This window comes from Saccopteryx leptura, chromosome 5 (genome assembly GCF_036850995.1).
Source record: "Saccopteryx leptura isolate mSacLep1 chromosome 5, mSacLep1_pri_phased_curated, whole genome shotgun sequence".
Lineage (NCBI taxonomy): Eukaryota > Metazoa > Chordata > Mammalia > Chiroptera > Emballonuridae > Saccopteryx > Saccopteryx leptura.
Window position 1 is genome coordinate 162,169,528 of NC_089507.1, and position 14,935 is coordinate 162,184,462.

At 42.1% G+C, this 14,935-nt stretch overlaps 2 pseudogenes; one reads left to right on the forward strand and one right to left on the reverse strand.

The window, feature by feature from the left end:
- The window catches only part of LOC136406420 (GTPase IMAP family member 9-like), a 421,274-nt pseudogene that overhangs the window by 31,923 nt on the left and 374,416 nt on the right, over positions 1 to 14,935 (forward strand).
- LOC136406417 (GTPase IMAP family member 4-like) lies at positions 5,242 to 12,179 on the reverse strand (annotated as a pseudogene).

The following is a 14,935-nucleotide window of genomic DNA, read 5'->3' on the forward strand; positions in this document are numbered from 1 at the left end:
GCTGACTACAAGACAGAAAAAGTACTCAGAGACAAAAATGGTCATTTCATAATGATTAAGGGGACACTGAATCAAGAAGACATAACAATCCTTAATATATATGCACCAAACCAAGGAGCACCAAAATATATAAGACAGCTACTTATTGACCTTAAAACAAAAACTAACAAAAATACAATCATACTTGGAGACCTCAATACTCCACTGACGGCTCTAGATCGGTCATCCAAACAGAGAATCAATAAAGAGATAGTGGCCTTAAACGAAATACTAGAACACCTGGATATGATAGACATCTACAGGACACTTCATCCCAAAGCGACAGAGTATACATTTTTCTCTAGTGTACATGGAACATTCTCAAGAATTGACCATATGCTGGGCCACAAAGACAATATCAGCAAATTTAGAAAAATTGAAATTGTACCAAGCATATTTTCTGATCATAAAGCCTTGAAACTAGAATTCAACTGCAAAAAAGAGGGGGAAAAACCCACAAAAATGTGGAAACTAAACAACATACTTCTAAAAAATGAATGGGTCAAAGAAGAAATAAGCGCAGAGATCAAAAGATATATACAGACAAATGAAAATGAAAATACGACATATCAGAATCTCTGGGATGCAGCAAAAGCAGTAATAAGAGGAAAGTTCATATCACTTCAGGCCTATATGAACAAGCAAGAGAGAGCCGAAGTAAACCACTTAACTTCACACCTTAAGGAACTAGAAAAAGAAGAACAAAGACAACCCAAAACCAGCCGAAGAAAGGAGATAATAAAAATCAGAGCAGAAATAAATGAAATAGAGAACAGAAAAACTATAGAAAAAATCAATAAAACAAGGAGCTGGTTCTTTGAAAAGATCAACAAAATTGACAAACCCTTGGCAAGACTCACCAAGGAAAAAAGGCACAGGACTCAAATAAATAAAATCCAAAATGAAAGAGGAGAGATCACCACAGACATCATAGATATACAAAGAATTATTGTAGAATACTATGAAAAATTATATGCCACCAAATACAACAATCTAGAAGAAATGGATAAATTCCTAGAACAATACAACCTTCCTAGACTGAGTCATGAAGAAGCAGAAAGCCTAAACAGACCAATCAGCAGGGAGGAAATAGAAAAAACTATTAAAAACCTCCCCAAAAATAAAAGTCCAGGCCCAGACGGTTATACTAGTGAATTCTATCAAACATTCAAAGAAGACTTGGTTCCTATTCTACTCAAAGTCTTCCAAAAAATTGAAGAAGAAGCAATACTTCCAAACACATTTTATGAGGCCAACATAACCCTCATACCAAAACCTGGCAAGGATGGCACAAAGAAAGAAAACTACAGACCAATATCTCTAATGAATACAGATGCTAAAATTCTAAACAAAATACTGGCAAACCGAATACAACAACATATTAAAAAAATAATACATCATGATCAAGTTGGGATTCATCCCAGAATCTCAAGGATGGTTCAACATACGCAAAACGGTTAACGTAATACACCATATCAACAAAACAAAGAACAAAACCACATGATCTTATCAATAGATGCAGAAAAGGCTTTTGATAAAATACAACACAATTTTATGTTTAAGACTCTCAACAAAATGGGTATAGAAGGAAAATATCTCAACATGATAAAGGCCATATATGATAAACCATCAGCTAATATCATTTTAAACGGCATAAAACTGAGGACTTTCTACCTTAAATCAGGAACAAGACAGGGTTGTCCACTCTCTCCACTCTTATTTAACGTGGTGTTAGAAGTTCTGGCCAGAGCAATCAGACAAGACAAAGAAATAAAAGGCATCCATATCGGAAAAGAAGAAGTAAAGGTATCACTTTTTGCTGATGACATGATCCTATACATCGAAAACCCGAAGGACTCCACAAAAAGATTATTAGAAACAATAAACCAATACAGTAAGGTCGCAGGATACAAAATTAACATACAGAAGTCCATAGCCTTTCTCTATGCCAACAATGAAATATTAGAAAACGAACTCAAAAAAATAATCCCCTTCACGATTGCAACAACAACAAAAAAAATACCTAGGAATAAACATAACAAAGAATGTAAAGGACCTATATAATGAAAATTACAAAGCATTGTTAAGGGAAATCGAAAAAGATACAATGAGATGGAAAAATATTCCTTGTTCTTGGATAGGAAGAATAAATATAATCAAAATGGCCATATTACCCAAAGCAATATACAAATTTAATGCAATTCCCATCAAAATCCCTATGAGATTTTTTAAAGAAATGGAACAAAAAATCATCAGATTTATATGGAACTATAAAAAACCCCGAATAGCCAAAACAATCCTAAGAAAAAAGAATGAAGCTGGGGGCATTACAATACCTGACTTTAAACTATATTATAGGGCCACGAAAATCAAAACAGCATGGTATTGGCAGAAAAATAGACACTCAGACCAATGGAACAGAATAGAAAGCCCAGAAATGAAACCACATATATATGGTCAAATAATCTTTGATAAAGGGGCCAACAACACACAATGGAGAAAAGAAAGCCTCTTCAACAAATGGTGTTGGGAAAACTGGAAAGCCACATGCAAAAGAATGAAACTCGACTACAGCCTGTCCCCGTGTACTAAAATTAATTCAAAATGGATCAAAGACCTAAATATAAGACCTGAAACAATAAAGTACATAGAAGAAGACATAGGTACTCAACTCATGGACCTGGGTTTTAAAGAACATTTTATGAACTTGACTCCAATGGTAAGAGAAGTGAAGGCAAAGATAAATGAATGGGACTACATCAGAATAAAAAGTTTTTGCTCAGCAAGAGAAACTGATATAAAAATAAACAGACAGACAACTAAATGGGAAATGATATTTTCAAATAACAGCTCAGATAAGGGCCTAATATCCAAAATTTACAAAGAACTCATAAAACTCAACAACAAACAAACAAACAATCCAATAAAAAAAATGGGAAGAGGACATGAATAGACACTTCTCCCAGGAAGAGATACAAATGGCCAACAGATATATGAAAAGATGCTCAGCTTCATTAGTTATTAGGGAAATGCAAATCAAAACTACAATGAGATACCACCTCACCCCTGTTAGATTACCTATTATCAACAAGACGGGTAATAGCAAATGTTGGAGAGGCTGTGGAGAAAAAGGAACCCTCATTCACTGTTGGTGGGACTGTAAAGTAGTACAACCATTATGGAGGAAAGTATGGTGGTTCCTCAAAAAACTGCAAATAGAACTACCTTATGACCCAGCAATCCCTCTACTGGGTATATACCCCAAAACCTCAGAAACATTGATACATGAAGACACATGTAGCCCCATGTTCATTGCAGCACTGTTCACAGTGGCCAAGACATGGAAACAACCAAAAAGCCCTTCAATAGAAGACTGGATAAAGAAGATGTGGCACATATACACTATGGAATACTACTCAGCCATAAGAAATGATGACATCAGATCATTTACAGCAAAATGGTGGGATCTTGATAACATTATAAGGAGTGAAATAAGTAAATCAGAAAAAAACAAGAACTACATGATTCCATACATTGGTGGAACATAAAAATGAGACTAAGAGACATGGACAAGAGTGTGGTGGTTACCAGGGGTGGGGGGAGGGAGGACAGGGGGAGAGTTAGGGGGAGGGGGAGGGGCACAGAGAACTAGATAGAGGGTGGCAAAGGACAATCTGACTTTGGGCGAGGGGTATGCAACATAATTTAATGACAAAATAACCTAGACATGTTTTCTTTGAATATATGTACCCTGATTTATTAATGTCATCCCATTACCATTAATAAAAATTTATTTAAAAAAACAAACAAAAAAACTTCAATGAAATGGATAATGTCCTAGGGAAATACAGATGACCAAAATTGTGTCCATTAGAGAGAGAAAATTTAAATAAAACAATTTTCATGGAAGAGAAGGCGAAAGCTATTTTTAAAAAGACACCACAAAGTAACCACCAGGGCCAAACTGTTTTGCATGGAAATTCTTCCAAATCTACAAAATCCACAGTTAAAATGCTCTTTAAATTGTCCCAGAACATGGAAAATAAATAGAAATTTCCTTATTGCCTTTTCAAAACAAATACAACATCAGTAACCAAAGCCTGATAATGACAGTATGAAAAGATAAATCTGTAGACTGAATATCAATACAAAACTACTAAATACAATAATAGCAAATAGGACCTGGCCAGGGGGCTCAGTGGTAGAGTGTAGGCCCGATGTGTGGATGTCCTGGGTTCAATTCCCAATTAGGGTACATAGGAAAAGCAACTATCTGCTTCTCTACCCCTCCTACTCTCCCTTTTCTCTTTCTATCTCTCTCTTCCCCTCCCACAGCCATGGCTCCATTGGAGCAAGTTGTCCCCGTGTGCTGAGGTTGGCTCTATGGCCACTCCTCAGGTGCTAAAATAACTCAGTTGCCTAGCAATGGAGCAAGGATCTCAGATGAGCAGAGCATTGACCTATAGGGGGCTTGCCAGGTGGGTCCCGGTCAGGGTGCATTCAAGAGTCTGTCTCTCTGCCTCCCCTCTTATCATTTAAGAAAAATAAAAATAAAATAAAATAATAACAAATAGACTCCAAAACCACATGAAGAATGTGATACATCATGATCAGGTGAAACTCAAATTGGAAATGAAAAACCAGTTCAATATTAGGGGATTCACAGACATCATTTACTTTATGAATAGTTTTAAGGAGAAAGAATTATAAGATTATTCCCATAGATGATTTTTTAAAGGCCTTTGACAAAATTCAATTGCCATTCATGATAAAAACTCAAGAAAATAGTAACTGAGGGATACTTACTTGCTTAATGTGATTGATTACACACACACACAAATACATACCATAAACTCCTGTTGTCCAATATCTCACTTACTTAACTGGAAAACACTGAAGGCATATTCAAGATCAAAGCAAGCATGCCCATCCACTACTATTCAACATTATAATAGAGGTTTTAGCCGATGCAATTAGACAAGGCAAATCAATTAGGGGCATAAGAATAAATAAAGTAGAAGTGGTAAAGAAACTTGTGGTACATACAAAAGGTGGAATACTACTGATTGGTAAAAGAGAACAGCTATTGACCCAAGGAACTTGAATGATTCTGAAAATCATTATCCTACCTGAAGAAAACCGTCCTAATAGGGACATGATTTTACTTTTTCTAGATTCTCTGTGTCTGGTATAAAATCTTCCACCAGATTTGAACAAACACTCACTGCTAATGAACAGATGAATAGATATAAACTCCCAACACTCTTCAGAGAAGGGAACATGCCTCATTCTTCTGTTGTCTTAATCACAATGCATGGTACTTACCCAGCACCCTCCTTGTCTGCCTCTGCCCTAGAGATAAATGGACAACACTGTTCTCAGGGCATTTCACGTGAGCCTCTCTTCTCCTCACTGCTTCTCAAGAGCAGAACCTCTACTTTGCCTCATCTATGCAGCATGAACCCGAATGCAAGTGTAAGAATAATTGAGTGCATGGACACAGAAAATAACCATAAAGAAGATAAGGACTTTTTTCATGTTAATTCTGTATTTACTTTTTCTTCTAAAGCATGTGTGGCTCTTTGGTTAAATATGTGCTCCTAGAAGCTACTGATGCAATAGGATATTAAATTCCAACCTCAGGAGACTGTCTGAAAGTCCAAAGATGAAAATGGACACCCCGTGCACCGTGTCCTGCAGAGAGAAACCAAACCTGGCTCACTGTGAGGGCTGTTTCTGAAGAAATCCTGAGCTGCTTCCTGTGCTCCTTCTCTTATCCTGGAGCCTTTGCTCACGTGTGCTAAATGTACAGTCTAATCTCACCTGTGTTTGGGGAAATAAAGGAGAGGTGTATGTGCTATTGGGGACAACTTGGTGTGGGGTGTGGACAGGCCACTTTCAAGATAGTAGAGCAAGGGCACTTGGCATGTGACCACCGGGACATGCTTGTAGCACATGGCAATGTGCTTTGGGAAATCCTAGGAAGAATAAGGGTAGAAGAACCCAGTGGTAAAGGGGCAGATTAACTACTGTTATCCATGTATTAAAAGGATTTTTTTTTTTTGTATTTTTTCTGAAGCTGGAAACGGGGAGAGACAGTCAGACAGACTCTCGCAATCACCCAACCGGGATCCACCCGGCAGCCCACCAGGGGCGATGCTCTGCCCACCAGGAGGCGATGCTCTGCCCCTCCAGGGCATCGCTCTGCTGCGACCAGAGCCACTTTAGCTCCTGGGGCAGAGGCCAAAGAGCCATCCCCAGCGCCCGGGCCATCTTTGCTCCAAAGGAGCCTTGGCTGCGGGAGGAAAAGAGAGAGACAGAGAGGAAGGGGGGGTGGAGAAGCAAATGGGTGCTTTTCCTATGTGCCCTGGCCGGGAATCGAACCTGGGTCCCATGCACACGAGGCTGATGCTCTACCGCTGAGCCAACCGGCCAGGGCCAAAGGGACTTGTTTTAACGAGGAAACCCACAAAGGTCTCAGAAACATTTGTCACACATAATTTCTATCAACACATCATGAATGACTCCCAGGAGAATGTGGTTTGAAGAACAGAGTTAAGAATGTGGTTCCAACTTTCAGGGAAAAGAAAAAGAGACATCTTAGGGTGTAGCCAAACGAAACTCCAAAATTAACTTGAACTTCTACCAAAAATTGAAATTCATACCTGTGTTCTTAAAAGAAATATTAGAGGTATTTTTTTAAGATAAAAAATTTTCCAGCCTTGCACAAATAGGAGAGACTAGTACAGTTTATTGTAGTAACAATAAGCAAACAATTCAAGTGGCTGTGGCAACAGTGTGCGGGGGGCCCGCCTAGCGGTAAGCGACCAAGGTGCGGGGTGATGGAGGTGTGGTGACAACAGTTAGTTTCACAGGAAAAGGGGAGAACTAGTTAGTCAGTAAATTGAGTACAATAAGGTGGGTCCAAGAGTTTCTACTGATGCATCTGAACATGTCGAACATTGTTCTCTGATCTGCTGAATCCCTGTCTCTTTGCTCCTTCTGACGTTTCACTTAGTAGAGTGCTGAGCGATCGGTTTTCCAGAAATATCTTGGTTCTTCAGTGCGCAGATGATAAGGAACCATTTGAGTTCTTTTCCTTAAAAATGTAGTTCAACAAATATACATGCATCTAGAAAGAATGCAATCAGCAGCTCTACCTACAGATTACCTAATGCAGGCAACTGATTTCCCTAATCACGTAGGGAAAATGATCAGTGTGAACCTAAAGGCAAAAGTGTGGAGAAGCCACAGGTGAAGATGATCTACCAATCTAGAAAGAGTCTAGAGGAGAAAGGGCTACTGGGGATAAATAGAGAAAGCTCGGGGTCATCATGCTCTGCTCTGTCTGTCTGAGAAAGAGTTCAGAAGGAAGGGACCATCTGTATGTTCTGCTTTGGAGTTTTACAAATTGAGGGGGTGTAGCCTCCCCCTGTTAAATCAATCAAATGTCTACAAATTGCCAACAGTGAACTTTATGATACTCCCTAGTCCTAATGGCCTGAGAGACAGAAACAGAGAGCTCTAACTTAGGGGCATGAGTTACATGGGGTGTAGGCACCTGAAAATATGTAGGAAGTAGAGGCAGATTTTCATTTATATTGCTTGGACATAAACGAGAAAAAAAAGTTAGCAACAATGTTCAATACTTTCATAAGTAAGTCAACTATCCCCTTCTGACTCTCAACTTCCTTCCTGGCATTTTCTTGCCTTAAAACATAGTGTCTCTTGCTTTCCACCAGTTCTCTGCATTTCCGCCCTCCTCCTTTCCAGCTCCCTGCGATCCTCCACTTGTCATACTCTTCTCTTAACCACCTTTTCTCTCTCTCCAGCTTAGCTCTGCATTGCTGTCAGATCACTAGGATCTGTTTCTGAATCACGGCCTCGGCCATTTTGTAATTCGGATTAGTGAAGAATGCTCCCCCATTCTCCCTCACCGTGCGCTGGGCCAGTTCCAGCAGCTCTGCCCTCTGGGCCTCCTGCTCTGCCCCTGTCGCCTTATTGTTGAACACACAGTGGTGACCCTGGAACTGCCCCACCAGCTCTTGAATGCATTCTGGAGCTTCCTTTAAATAATCACGGAACTCCATGCCTTCCAAGTCATCTTTCCGGGTGAATAAGAGAATCATGAATCTTCTAGCGTTGATTTCAAACATCGAGAGCACCTCCTTTATGGCCGTATGCTCTTCCTCTGTGTACCGGCCCAGCGGGACCACCAGGGGGAGAACGTGAGGCCCTGGGGAGGTCAGGAGGATGCAATGAGCAATCTCTGCTTTTGTGTCAGCATCTGGTACCTCGGTGTCAAAAATGCCAGGTGTGTCCACTATGACGATTTCTCTCCCGTTCCACATGCTGATCCCTTTCTTATAGACCTTGGTGATGGAATTTGCTGAATTACTCAAACAGAACTTTCTTTCCGAGGATGCTGTTTCCCGTGGCGCTTTTACCGGTTCAAGTCTTGCCCACTAACACCAGCCTCAGTTGCGATTCTCTGCCATCTTGGGTTTCAAGCCCTGGAACATCAGGAAACAGAAGTCACAGTGTGAAGAAGACTGTTCTCCAGGTCCTGACCAGTTAGCTCAGCAGTAGAGCATCGTCTGCAGTGTGTGGAAGTCCTGGGTTTGATTCCCAGGCAGGGCACACAGGAGAAGTGACCATCTGCTTCTCCACCCCTCACCCCACCCCACCACCTCTTTCTCTCCCACAGACATGGCTCACTAGATCGATTCAAATGTGTTGGCCCCAGGAGCTGAGGATGGCTCCTTCGAGCCTACACTTCAGGAGCTAAAAATAGCTCAGTTGCTAGTGACCGGATGGGCAGAGCATGGGCCCCTGACAGGGGTTGCCAGGTGGATCCTGGTTGGGTGCGTATGGAATCTGTCTCTGTAGGTTTCTACTCTCACTTAAAAAAAAATACTGATCTCCAGTTGTTTCTGGTGCCTGCGAGGCTCCTGTCCCGTGAGTGACCTCTGCCCTCACAGGATGACCATAGAACCGTTGGGACTGATCTCCCTTCTGAAGGACTTGGGGAGCCTCTGGCCACTATGCGGGAGTCCCTTGGGCAGCTCACTCTGACCTATGGAAGGTAAGTGCCCAGGAAGGAGGGCGGAAACCAGTTTCCATGAGGACTCTGCTGCTTCCATAGCTGCTCCTCGTACGCTAACGCAGCAGGTAATGCACATCTGGCTTTGGGACATCACAGTGGACAACCTACTACTCTCCTTCTTTTATATTTAAAAAGGAATTTTTCTTCTTCCCATTAAGAAGCCAGTTAGGTGCGTGACTTAAGCCATCCCAACCTCGCAGGGGAGAAAACGCCACATGGGCAGAGAGACCAAGGATTCCTTTACATGTCATGTATGCCGACATCTCGTCAGGGACTATGACCCACAGGAGAACAAAATATTTGATGTTTAAAGTTACAACCTTAGCATAGAAACATAGTGGAGTCTTTATATTTTAAATTAAGATGTTAAGGACTTACAGCCAGAAAGTATTGGCGGTCCTCTGGAGTTACTACAAAAATCCTGTGATACCTAAATAATCATAATAATAACCCCTACAGATTAGCATCAGTAGAGTTATACTTTCTTAGTTTCACCAGGTTAAGGGTATCTACCCCCTAGGAGACTTGCAAGGTAATAACTGAACAGCACAGCCTATCAACTGAAACGATGTTTTCAAAATAACTGTATCTTAAGTGAAACCCCACATCACCTATGTATTCAATAGCTCTTTCCATATGTGCAGTCAGCCAGTTCTCTGCCTATTTCTTTAATGTGTCTGTAAGGTTGAAGTGTTCGGGATTTGTTAAGCACCGACCAGGACCATGGAAGACAACTGACAAGTACACCTGAGAGCCTGTTTCTCTGAGTAGGGAGGCTCTGCCCTCTCAGCCTTTGAGTAAGATCAATTCTCACAAACACCCATCTCTGCTTGGAGACCACACATACACTATAACACTGCCAACACTATAGACACGATTATAAACAATATTTTATTTTTCAGAGATGTCATCCGCATTCACCCAGTGCCTGAGATAAATAGTCTAAGATCTTCCTTGTTCCCATCGTGTCCTTACTTTCCAGATGCAACCCATCGGCAAGTTCTCCTGGCTCCATCCACAAATCTGACTGCTCCTCTCCAGCTCGAAGACCACCATACTCGTCCAAGCCACCATCACCACCAGAGCCTCAGTGGTTGCTTACCTGGTCTCTCTATTGCCACTGTGCCCTCTTCTGTCTCTTCTGTACATTGGAATGATTTTTAAAAAATATCAAACAGAAGAGACATTTTGCAGAATCCCCCACTCTGGCTTCCACAAAATCAGTGTTCATGCCCTGTCTCCCACACGCTTTATGGGACACTCTTGCTAATCCAGGGATAAGCAAAACCATCCCCAAAGCCCCGTTTTCCACATGTGATAGCGAGAGTCCTGGAATGAGTGAGGTGGATGTGCAGAAGCTGAGAACAATGGATACAGGATGGTTATGATTAGGGGGCAGTGGGAAAGGGGGTTCAGATTATTATGTAGTTAGCTTCACAGTGGAAGACCCCACCCCTAAGGCAGTCCTGAGTGCATTAGAGAGAGAGTAAGAAAATCATGGGAGGTGAAACAAAACGTCACCAAAGCCAGCTTCCACGGTGCAACAATTTGCCAATGCATCTTGACATCAATGTGATATGCCATACAGTCACATGATCACAGGTATGCGTTTGGCTCTTATGTGGCAGGCTGCAGGTATGGCTGTGGACACCCAAATTGAGAGCCTGTGAAATGGTTGATGCTTTAGGCTGCTAAAGTGTGGTATGGTTTGCCAAACGAGGAGAAGTTCAGCTGATATTATTGATTTCTATAGACAATGGAGTAAAGGGAGGGTTAGGTGAGAACGTGAGTGAGCCGATCTGTTGAGTTTGTGGGTTATACTGAGGCCACCAAGAGCAGGGAAATTAGGAAAGTGAATGAAGAAGCATTGCTCTCACATTCCTCCTTCCCCAGCCTCTCTCAGGATGAATGGAGGGGCAGAGAAATAGACAGGCTACAGCTGCTGTTGTGTCTACATTGCAGGAAGTGGGAAATAAAAAACGTCATCGAGCCTGGGCTCCATCAGGATATTTTAGCCTCTTTTCCTGGTAGCCATTATGCTACGACATGAGTACACAGTGTAGGTGGTCAGAGAAGAGAAAGAACAGGGTCAGTGAAGAGAAATAAGAAATGGGTTTAAAATATTTTCTTCTTGCTCAGATGGGGACGGGCAGATAGGACAGGAGCACCCTCTGCCAGGTCCGCTCCGTCCAGCCTGGCCTGGGGCCCCTGATCACCCTCTCACCATGTCTGGTCCTGGGTTCACTGAGGTTGAAACTCATCCTGTGGAATTGAGCTGCCGCTGTAGTTTCAATTCCTGTAGATAGAAAATGTAACTCGTTTTAAGAAAATGGAGAGTAACTGGAAACTGAAACCTCATGCAGCTGACACTTCTCTTTCTCCTAAAATTGCTATTTCGTTTCTCCTGCCCAATTTTCCACCATGTCTCTAACTTCCCATCGTCAGTCTCCTTTTCATGCATTGGTTTATGTCTACACAGAATAAAAGCTTCAATTGCTTCCTCTGCTCTGGTTCTGGGCGCCCTTTCCCCTCTGTTCAGTGCATTATTGCTCTGAGTGCCATGTGTATGGAGTCAGGAGTGCTGTGTTTTGTATTTCCCCTCTTTCCTGGAGGCGAACACAAAACTAGGCAAAGAACTTGTATATCCTATTCCACTTCTCCATTGGGCAGGTTCACTGGCATCTCAAACAGAACTCTACCAAAATGAAACACCTGAGCCCCCATTCTGGCTCCAGCCAGTGCTGCCTCCAGATCACAGGGATGATTCCGTCCACATTTCAGTTGATGGCATCACCACTCAGCCAGTGGCTCCTGCATAATTTTGGAGTCATTTGCATCTTCTCTTCCTTCACTCGCTCATCAGCCCACTGCCAAGTCCTATGGATTCTGCTTCCACAAAGTGCAGCACCACCCATTCTCCCACCTTTGTGTTAATCCAGGCCACGGTCATTTGCTTGCCGTGTAACCGGCTCCTAACCAATCATCTCCTCTTCGGTCCCTGTCCTGCTCTATATTCAGATGCTTCTGAAAAACTACAATTTGGTTATTTTTTTCTTCAACTCCCCTCCCCCCAACACCATCAGCACCAACTACCAAACTGTGGTGTGGTCCCTTGCTATTTGCTCCCATCGCGTTCCAGGGGGTTTCAGTAGAACTTAGGTCGCAGCAGGGAGCTGTTTGTCCGCTCTCTGTACTCTGTCCCTTTAGGCTGTGAGCTCTGTGATGGTGATAAGACCATCTTTGTTTTGTATTTCCCCTCTTTCCTGGAGGCGAACACAAAACTAGGCAAAGAGTGGTTCCCAGTAAATATTTGTTCAATACATTGATCAAAATCCCTTTGGTCTTTCTTCCTCTCTGATCGGTCTGTCCAGCCTGCATCTGTGGAAAAGACGATCTTTTCCTTATTTGTCAATGCTTAGTGTCATAGAGACAGGGTGTGACATGTTAAATACTGTGTCTCCTTGCTACCTACAGATGTTGGGCAATGGGGAAAGCCATTTATGAGCTCGTGTTGGAGCTGATGTTGCTTGGAACAGGCTGAAAATGCTCGTTGCAAAGGACCAGGCTCATCTGATGGGGAGCCATCAAACGTAACCTTGAAACACTGTTAGAAAGACAGACACTCCTTCTGAATGAAGAGTTGTGTCTTTACTCCCTTAATGATAAAGACTAGAAAACAGCTTCTTGTAAACTGGAAAGAGAAATCACCAAAGTTTTACAAATCAGTTTTGGCCACAAACTTAATGTTGGTGACCGGGGGGTGTGGGGGCTTCACAGAGCTGTGTGTATGCCTCCCAGCTTCCCAGTGCTCCTGCCCTGCCCTGGCTCTTGGGGCTGGTTCTGTCCGCTCAGCCTTTAAAACAGATTATAACCTAAAATCAGCAGACACAGGAAACAGAAAGCAATGGGAAATCTATGCTAAGAGCAAGTTTGCTGGGAGGCTTCAGATATAGAAGCAGAGGAGAGGTCCTCCCTGCACCAAATCCTACATTTTCCTGCCTCTTACCACACACACACACACACACACACACACACACACACACACACACACACACACACACACACTGCTTTACCTGGAAAAGCTGAGTCCTGCTCCCCTCTGTAACAGTGAAGGCGATGCTAAGTGAGACTATTAAAGTGGAGTAGGAGGAGAGAGGAAATGAAGGGAGGTGCTATCCAAACTTGTTCATGTAAAAACTGAATCAAGAAAGGAACAGAAAATCTGAACAGACTGATCACAACTAAAATATAAAATCAAAGCAGTAATAAAAAATAAGCGCACAGAAGTCATGAACTGGATGGCTTCACAGGGTAATTTTACCAAACATTTAAAGAACTAATACCTATCCTTATGAAACTATACCAGCCTTACCAGTGGTGGTGCAATATAGAGCATCGACCAGGAATGCCGAGGACCCTGAGGCCCCATGTTCGAAACCCCAATGTCACCTATGAGTGCAGGCTCGCCAACTCCAGTGGGACACTTGAAACCATGTCAACATAATAAATTAAAATTTTAAATTAAAAAAAAAACTATACTACAAGGCTATAGTAATCAAAAGAGCATGGTGGTGCCTGACCAGGCAGTTGCGCAGTGGATAGAGCGTCAGATTGGGATGCAGAGGACCCAGGTTCGAGACCCCGAGGTCGCCAGCTTGAGTACGGGTTCATCTGGCTTGAGAAAAAAAAAGCTCACCAGCTTGGACCCAAAGTCGCTGGCTTGAGCAAGGGGTTACTTGGTCTGCTGTAGCCCTTCTGTCAAGGCACATATGAGAAAGCAATCAATGAACAACTAAGGTGTCACAACGAAAAACTGATGATTGATGCTTCTCATCTTTCTCCATTCCTGTTTGTCTGTTTCTATCTATCCCTCTCTCTGTACTTGTAAAAAAAAAAAAAAAAAAAAAAAAAAAAAAAAAAAAGCATGGTGCTGGCATAAAAACAGACACAAATATCAATGAACAGAATAGAGAGCCTAGAAATAAATCCACACCTATATGGTCAATTAACACTTGAGAACAGAGGCAAGGGTAAGGACAATCTATTCAATGAATGGTGCTGGGAAGATTGAACAGCTATGCACAAGAAAATGAAACTAGACCACCTTCTTAACCATATACAAGAATACACTCAAAAGGGATTAAAGTCTTAAATGTTAAGACTGGAAACCATAAAATGTCTACAAGAAAACATGGGGCAGTAAAATCTCTGACATTGCTCTAAGCAATGTTTTCTTTTTCTGAAACTGTATATCTCCTCAGGCAATGGAAACCAAAGAAAAAGTAAACAAATGGGGCTATATCAAACTGAGTTATTGCATAGAAAAGAAAACTATCAACAAAATGAAGGACAATCTACTGAATGGGAGAAAATATGATTCAGCCATAAGAACACCCCAAAATATTGCCATTTGCAATGACATGGGTGGACCTCGAGGGAATTTGCTAAATGAAATATGTCAGACAGAGAAGCACAAAAACTGTACGCTCTCTCTTTTATGTGGAATCTGAAACAAACAGACAAACAAAAATCAAGCTCGTAGATCCAGAACACAGACTGGAGATTGCCAGATGCGTGGAGTGAGAGAAATGGTTGAAGGGAATAAAAAGGTAAAAATTAAATTGGCCCCGGCTGGATGGCTGAATGGATGGAGCATGGTCCCTCCATGTCAAGGTTGCATGTTCGATCCCTGGTCAGGGCACATAGGAGAAGTAACCAATGAGTGCACAACTAAAGAGGAACAATGAGTCAATGCTTCTCGCTCTCACTCTCTCCCTTTCTCTCTCTCTC